Here is an 8,021-nt window from a genome sequence, read left to right on the forward strand (position 1 = left end):
GCCTGTCCAGGCGAGCTCTCAGGTCTGGGTCGCCTGCTCTCTGTGCGCCACACAAATGACTCTCCTGCCTCCAACTTTCTTCCCTCCCTAGTGACTTCCGAGTAAATTTGGTCTCATGGACAGAAGGGGGGGGGCTTGCACGGTTTATCCAAAGACCTTTCCCAAGATATGCTATGTCGGGGGGAAGCTGCCATCACCCCCCCTCCCCGATAATGAAATGGCAAAGGGGGGGAGGCTCTGTTAGCCAGCTACGGTGCAGAACTAGGGTGGAAGCCCATTGGAGCCCCGCTGCCCCGCGGGAGTCATATCAGCTCCAGTCCAAATTCTTCCATTCAGATGGATTGTGCGGATGGAGGCGTTATTCGGTTTTCAACTAAAATCCGACCAGAAGCACAAGCCTCGTGGTCGTCCAATAGCTCCTGGTGAGTGCCAAGATGTAAGGCATCCATGAGTTCCACTGAACCACCGGGATTCCTCAGAGTAGGAAAGGGTGAGTGCGTGGGAAGGAAGGAATATCTTCTGATTCAAAAGTTCCACGTCCCTTTGCCCCATTGATACCGATTGGCAACATGGGGAAGGGGGCTCCTGTTAGATGATAGATAGACAGACAGACAGACCCACCCACCCCCCACCCCCAGACACACACACAGTTTAGAAAGAAAATTAACTTTCAGGGCTGTTTTGCATGACTAGATAATATGCAGCAGGCATTCACCCCCACCTTTGTCCAAATACACGCAGTTTCCCAGAAATTCTGCACAGAAATTCTGCAAGGTGGAGGAGGAAGGCGCCCGGAAATTAAGAAAGTCCACTGAATCGACTCTAACCGCAAAGGTTAGGGTTTGAAAAGTCAGCTATACTGTTGCTTGCAGCGCCCAAATATAATGCGTCCTCTTCGACTTTAACAAGGCTCTCCCCCTTAGGCGCCGTGTGCTTTTGTGTGTGAATATATATCTTCTCTCTATATATATCCATTTGGTTGAGACAGGGGGGAAAGGGAGAGCATGGACCGGAGTCTCGTGATGTTACAGCCGTGTCAGCGTAACCGAAAGGCGGTGGCGAACAATGAATGCCTCCTCACAGCCCCAGCTGAGCTCCTCATCTGGGTGACCTGGCTTGTCTCCCCCTCTTCCCCTTGCACAGGAGACCTCGCCTCTGATTCTCAAGCTGCTGCAAGCAAAGTTTGGAAGGGAAACAGCTGCTTGGTTTTAAAAGGGGGGAGCGGGAGAGAGTGAGAGAGGAGGTCCTTTGAAAATCTTCTCTGTCCACACCCCCTCCTATTTCTAGGACGGCAACAACACCCCATCTATTCTCTTATCTTCCTGGAATGGAGATGATGGAATTCCTACCAGACCAATCCACAAAGCCATTAAGCCAAAAGTCTTGGATCCAAACCTCTCTATCTTCTTCACGGAGTCATGGGACTAAAATCCTTTACCTCGTTTAGCTTCCTAGGTTTTTCCTATGGAGCCTGAGAAACCTCCAAAGCTGTAGAGAGAGTCAGTCACTCAGTCTCTCTCTCTGGTCATAGCTGGCCAGGTACGGTTCAATTCCTCTCTTTAGGTTCTCAGTTAATTCACACTGCAGAATCAACAGTCTTCTTGCTCTGTGGAGAGGTGCCGCTAACCTTTTCGGTATAAGACTGAGCCTGACTCTCAGATAAATGGGTTGCCGGGATATTAGCTGTGCCTCTCTCAGTTTCACACCCACACAATGTCTACAGTTGTCAGTCTTACAATGAAATCCTAGGCAGAGTTACTCCAGTCTAAGACCATTGAAATCAATGGGATTAAACTGGAGTAAGTCTGCCTAGGATTTCACTGTTAGCCTCTTCCGTAAGCGCCTACGATTTGGCTTGCCTTACAGTCTGAGGTTAAAAGTAAAAAGGCTCCATCAAGCCTTGATTTCCACCCAGGTCCAAGGAGAAGCTTTAGATTTCTTGATCTCACTCTCCACGGCTATAGTATGGGGGAGGGGGAGGGGGAGGCGAGGGGGGATAATGAATGAATGGAATGAATGAAATCTCAAGGAAACGTGCTCCACACAAGTGAAAGGCGCGTTCGAATCGTCTCGCACGGAGTTCCGAATCTTCCACCAAATCGCTCCGGCAGTCCTTTGTTTCTTAAAACTTCCTCATCTGGAGGCGGGTGGGGGGAAAGACAGAAGGAACCTGCCAGTTTTCTTGCGGTCATCGGCACACGCAGCGTATCCGGGATCTTCCTTAAGTGCCTTTGGGTGTAGATGCTAGTATTAAAAGAAAAAACAGAGCTCCCGGAGGCCCCCAGGTTCAAGCATACCCAGGCCGAAGACTTGCCGAAGGATTTCCACGCGTTCTGTGGGGGATTGCGATCGATAGCAACCAACGTTTATTGTTTAAATTATGAATGGGAAATCTGTCAGAAAGGGGGCGGCGGATGGGGGCGGATTTAGGGTGTTGTTCCAAGTTATGTGGGTATTTACTGTATCCCTGCGTGAACAACAGAAGCGAGCAGCAGCGCTGGTAAAGGAAAAGCAGAAGGCCGCTTTCGGCAGCGTTGGGGTCATACTGTCAAACGGTCCGATCCACAAGGCAGTTTACCTCCTCTGATTAGAATTCACGCTGATTTGCAGCGAAATCCCAAGAACGCTTTCTTGAGAGGAAACCCCCAAGAATATCTGAGTAGTTCTTTTTTAGGATTGCACTGTTAGGTTTTTGCAGCCTAAGCAACATTCCCTGGAGTTTGACTTCCAAGATCCTTGGGGTTTGGGGGCTGCGATCTCAAGCAGTTTTCTCGGAGGGAAGTCCCTTCGCAATGAAGGGAATCCTTCCAAATTCTTGGCGGGCCTGGGGGTGTAAATCATGGAGAATAACAAGCTGCTCATCGCAGACTGGGAGCTTCAGGGCCTTGTGAGACCGCTCTTCGAGCGTTTGCCTACCATCTTCCTTTCCTAAAGTGGAATAAGTCAGCTACCGAAGGATTCATAAACCAGTGAAACCAGAGCAGGGGACCCTCACTCTGGTCTGAAAAGGTTGCATGGCCTGTTCCTCCTAACACTAAAATATTAGAATGCAAACTCTTTTGGAAGGTACCAATTTCAGGACGACCAAGTCAGAATTTTTTTTCAAATCATTCGTATCCACATGTTTCTGAACACCAGTTAAATTAACGGGGCTAATCTGGAATCGATGCATTAACTTTGCCCCCCCCCCCTTAACTGGACTGTGAATAGGGACGCTTATGACTGCCCTTCCCTATGGTCTCCCCCACCTACCAACTCACACACAGAATATCAATCAAATGTCCTCCTTTTTTCCCATGGAGTATCTACAGTCTGTAAATCTACACGCCTACCTTAGGTAGAATTTCTTTTCCTTAGATGATATTTCAGTCTGAAGCGTCTTGGCCCACAACAAAACCTCATTAGAAAATAACGAAGAAAAATAATATTCCTCACTCACTGCTGTAAACCTATTCCCATTGATCTCAGATTGCTTGGCTGCTGTTGCTGTTTTTTTTTTAAACTATGGCATTAAAAAACGTATCTAGAAAATCCTTGAAATCGCTTACTGGTGTTGGGGGGGGGCGTGCCTGCCTTTGCCTAAGAGAGGGGTGGCTGTGGTCTGTATTGGAAAACGCCCTCTTACGTTGTGCTTTGATATATTTTCATTGTATTATCATGATGATGTTTAAACAGCTCTGCAATCTAGGTTGACCTCTTCTTTCTGGGGCAAGTCACTCAGAGCACCATTTACAGCCTTTTAAAGGTTTACTTGTGAAATGCAGCAGCACTTTGAGCCTGTTTCACTAACTCCTTCAGTTCTCTCCATCCTGGTGCATGTTCACACTGCAGCGACTACCTTCTGATTATCTTCTTCGTTATTATTACCTGTTTCCGCTTGGCCTGTCTTAAGCTTCCAAGGTTAGACTGATTATAAACAATGATCTTTTTTTTCCCCTTGCAGAAGTAGAAACATATCATTTTCCAATCTAAAATAGATCTTTGCCGTTTGTACGTTGGCTGTAGGCATCTTGCTCTATAACATGTCCAGAGTGGCTACCAAGAGGGGGACGGGGCTTCGGGAATAGGACAAAGGGGCCAGAAACCTGTCGAAAAGGGTCACAGAGCCCCCTCCCCGTTATTTAAATTCAACCTAATGGGACAATAGAGCGTAAAAACTCACCGATTTTTAAAAAATGACAAACATGGCCAACTTTAAAAATTAGAACAGTACCCAGCACACTTTCCTGATATTCGAAAACCTATAGCTGAGTTCCTGGGATAAACTACTACCAGGCTTCTGAGTTATTTCTTTGTAAACACAGCAACAATTTATAGCGCTGTTAAGGGCTTTCCCCCTTTCTCAAGCTCTGTTTTCTCACACGGATGTATCTTCTTGCTATATTTAAAAAGATGCTGTTTTCTTAAATTGTCCTCTTTCTCTCCCCTCTAAAAACCTTACCCAACATTGTTGTTTTTAAATCTCACTTTTAAAAGAGGAGGGTTTTTTGGGACACAAACTGCATGCCATGTTGCCTACTGACCCATAATCAAAATGCAGTGACCTTCTACCCTTTTTCTGCCCCTTGACCCATCCAGAATTCAATGCAGCCTTTATAAATTTGCAAATCCTTAGACGTAAAGGGGATTTGGGGAGGCTTTGTTCTGCGAGGGTCCTCAAAGTGTGCATTTTTAATTAGACACAAAGGTGCAGCCAACAAAGGCGGAGGAACACGACCGCGCTGCTTAGGTACAGGTGGGCAAATGCCTAAACTGGAGTGCAAAAGATATAGTGCCAAACAAACAAACAAACCCATCCTAACTTGCAGCTGAAAACAGCGCAACCCCACCCCCACCCCCACCCCCAAGCAGCAAAAAGGCAATTGCAAACATACGAGAGATCCGAAGGTTATGGATTGCACCAAATTAGCAATGTGGTACAAATCACTTTCATGACGTCAGGAGTGGCCAGGCCACAGTCTCCCAACGTTCCTCATCTCCAAGGACTGTGGGGATCCTGATGACCCGGGAATGGGGGAAGGGAGCGAGAGAGATTTGATCTGAAGCTACAGGCACTTTCCCTTATCTCTCTTGCTATCGCCCAGTTTAAAGGACACCATAATTACGATTGCGATAAAAGCAAGACAATGCCTGCCTATTTGGGCTGAATAAATAAGGAATGTTTACAACTCTAGAATGTTTCAATGGCAATTAAAGGCTGGCAAAGAAAACCCTTTCCTTCTCCCCTCTTATTTATTTACCCGGCTGTTTTTTTTTTTTAAAAATAGTATCTTTGGTAAGGCCTTTTGGAATGCCGACAACAGGAAGTGGAGAACTTTACGGGGGAGGTGGGTTACAAGACAGTCACCGACTTCAAACGTCCACACTATTCCTTCAGTTTTTGCTCGTTTGTTGTATTTCTCCTGCAGCACAGATTTCACTGGCAAAAAAAGGAGGGGGGGGGAACCTCCCATGGTTAGTCACCCAGTAGGCCCAAAGAATCGGATCCAGTTCTTGGGACACCCGGGGAAATATTAAAATATGGAGGGAAGGCGCCAGCCCTGCTCTGGTTTCGATCCATCGCCAGAATCCATGGAAGCCTGAGGGCTCCCAGAGGGTGCTGGCTGGCAGTCAGTGTATCTGGGAGCCCTGGAAACTGAAGGAGGCTGAAAATCTATTCAATTTGCTAAAACACGAGGATCAATTCAAATAGCCATTGTATCAGCAAACCGAATCATAAGCAGATTAAACGCAAGGTTTTGGGCACCAGTGCTTGGAAGGCTGGGCACTACCAGACCAGTGGGATAAACGAAAGCAGAGAATGGCTTGTCTGAACATCACATTCTGAGATCAAACCAAACCAACACTAATGATTTGCACCGACAACAGAACTGCCCCCCCAACACAGAAAAACTCTGCTCCTCTTTTCTCTCCGTTTCTCCAAGCTACCACTGTAACGTAAACTTGCTACCGTACTTTTCTACGACTCGCTCATTTGTTTTTTATTCGATTCAAAACTCCCCCCCCACGTGGGTTAAAGCAGAGGGGTGGTGGATTTCAAACGCACAGCGGTTTACCTTTTAACGCATTGCTCTTAAGGAACTAATATAGAGCAAACTACTTTTCTTTTCCGTTTCCACAATTAAATTACAAGTAAAAATTCCTGTTTCCTTAAGGCGATGGGGGCAAACAGAGAAGTAAAAAAGAAAAAAAAGCGGGGGGGGGGACGAGCGTACGTGCAGCCTGCTGGTTAGCTGCAGGCCCCTTTCCTTTTGAAAGTTTAGACCTTCAATACCCTCGATTCTACTGGCAGAATTAGGATGGCCTTGGAGGGTCCTAAACGTGACCATTCACTTAGGCGGGGGGCTACAGCTTGCAACAACGTGCTCGGCAACTTAATCTTGCACCCAAAAGGGCAGGCAGCGCAAAAGAATGGAACAGAAACTCTCCCGACATTTCTAGTTCCTTTCCGAGGTGGATTGTGTATTTTGCAGTCGATGGGAAAGTCTGGATTTCGCAGCAACAAGGAGAGAAGGTAAGTGTTTGTCCTCGTAGCCGCTAGTTCGCGGGAAACAATGAAAGAACAAAGGGGGCCACTTCTCCCGGGCTTCACATTTTCATCCTCCATTTCTCCGCGAGGAAACACCGGAGGGGGATGGGAAAGGGAGGAGGAGAGACTCGAGTAACTTTCTGGTTTGGAAAAAGGGTCGAGAGCGGAGAAATAAGAAAAGCGTGCGCCGATTGAAACCAACAACCCCCACCGTGGCTGCTTGCTCTTCCGACAGCCGCCGCCGCCGCAGCTAAGCAGTAAAAGTTGTTGATTTCACGGCCCTGCAAGAAAAGAGCCTTCAGCGCCTCCGCCGCAAGCTTCGCCGCCCTCCCTCAAACGCTGGCCCAACTCGGTCCCGGAGAGATTCGGGGCGAAGCCGGGCCAAGCGGCAGGGAGTGAGACCGGAAGAGGCAGCCGCGAATCTCGCCACGGAAAGGAGGCTTTTGGAGGCTGAAGCCCCTGGCGGAGGAGGAGGAGGAACGGTCGGACTGGGGCGATTCGTGGGTTGGACAGGCGCGGGAACGCTGCAGACGGTCAGCCCAGCTCATCTTTCCTTGACACCCGGGGCCTGGGCCTTGCGCCAAAGCACTAAGCAACTAAGGATGGGGGAAGCGCTAGCCGATGAGGAGTCCCGAGCCCAGGAAGAGGAGCCGGCTTGCTCCTTGTCCTGCAGTGGCAGAGGAGAAGAGAGGCGCGCAGCCCCAGGTTTATGGCCCTCCTGCTCGGCCACATTGTCCGGGAGCAGCGGTGGGAGGAGAGTGAGCCTGCCCGGCGGCCCCCAACTTCTGGGTACGCAAAGGCACTGCACGGCTGCCGGGCCGCGGCCGCTGCGCCTCCCCCTGAAGAGGAAGGGAGGGAGATCCTGAATGGGAGCCGCGCGAAGGGCCCTACAGCAAGCCAGCAGCAGCCCCGCGGCCGAGGCTGGGGCTCCCGTCTGGGATTCTTCCATTCATTCACCCGGCCCCGGGGGGCGGGGCCTGCGGGCCGCTGACCTTTCACCTCCTGCCTCCTCTCCCACCCCCTCCCCTTCGCGTTTCCTTTTGCCGCTCGGCCACTTGCTTACCCACAACCCACTGCGCCGGGCGCGCTCGTGCCGAGCTCGAGCCTCTCGTAATCGCCCCTCTCGACCCCGCCCACTTCGCCTCTCCTCCTGCACGGCTCCCAGGCTCGAGGCCAGGCAGTCCCTGTCGGAGGATGCAACTCTCTGCACCGCCGCTGGGGGCAGCGGCTCACCAGGAAGGGAGGCGGTGTTCAGCAGCTCCAGGGAGCTTTCCTAGGAAGATTATTATTATTATTAGTAGTAGTAGTAGTAGTAGTAGTAGTAGTAGTAGTAGTAGTAGTAGTAGTAGTAGTTAATACAAGCACTCTCAGAGCAGTTTCAAGCATAACTTGATTGACCCGTTTATCCTGATGGAGCTAACTTTCAAATCATGCATACAAGATTGGGGGGGGGGGCTGTCTAATTGTAGGCAATTATTAATGATAATTTCCG

This window comes from Eublepharis macularius, chromosome 11 (genome assembly GCF_028583425.1).
Source record: "Eublepharis macularius isolate TG4126 chromosome 11, MPM_Emac_v1.0, whole genome shotgun sequence".
NCBI classification, from domain to species: domain Eukaryota; kingdom Metazoa; phylum Chordata; class Lepidosauria; order Squamata; family Eublepharidae; genus Eublepharis; species Eublepharis macularius.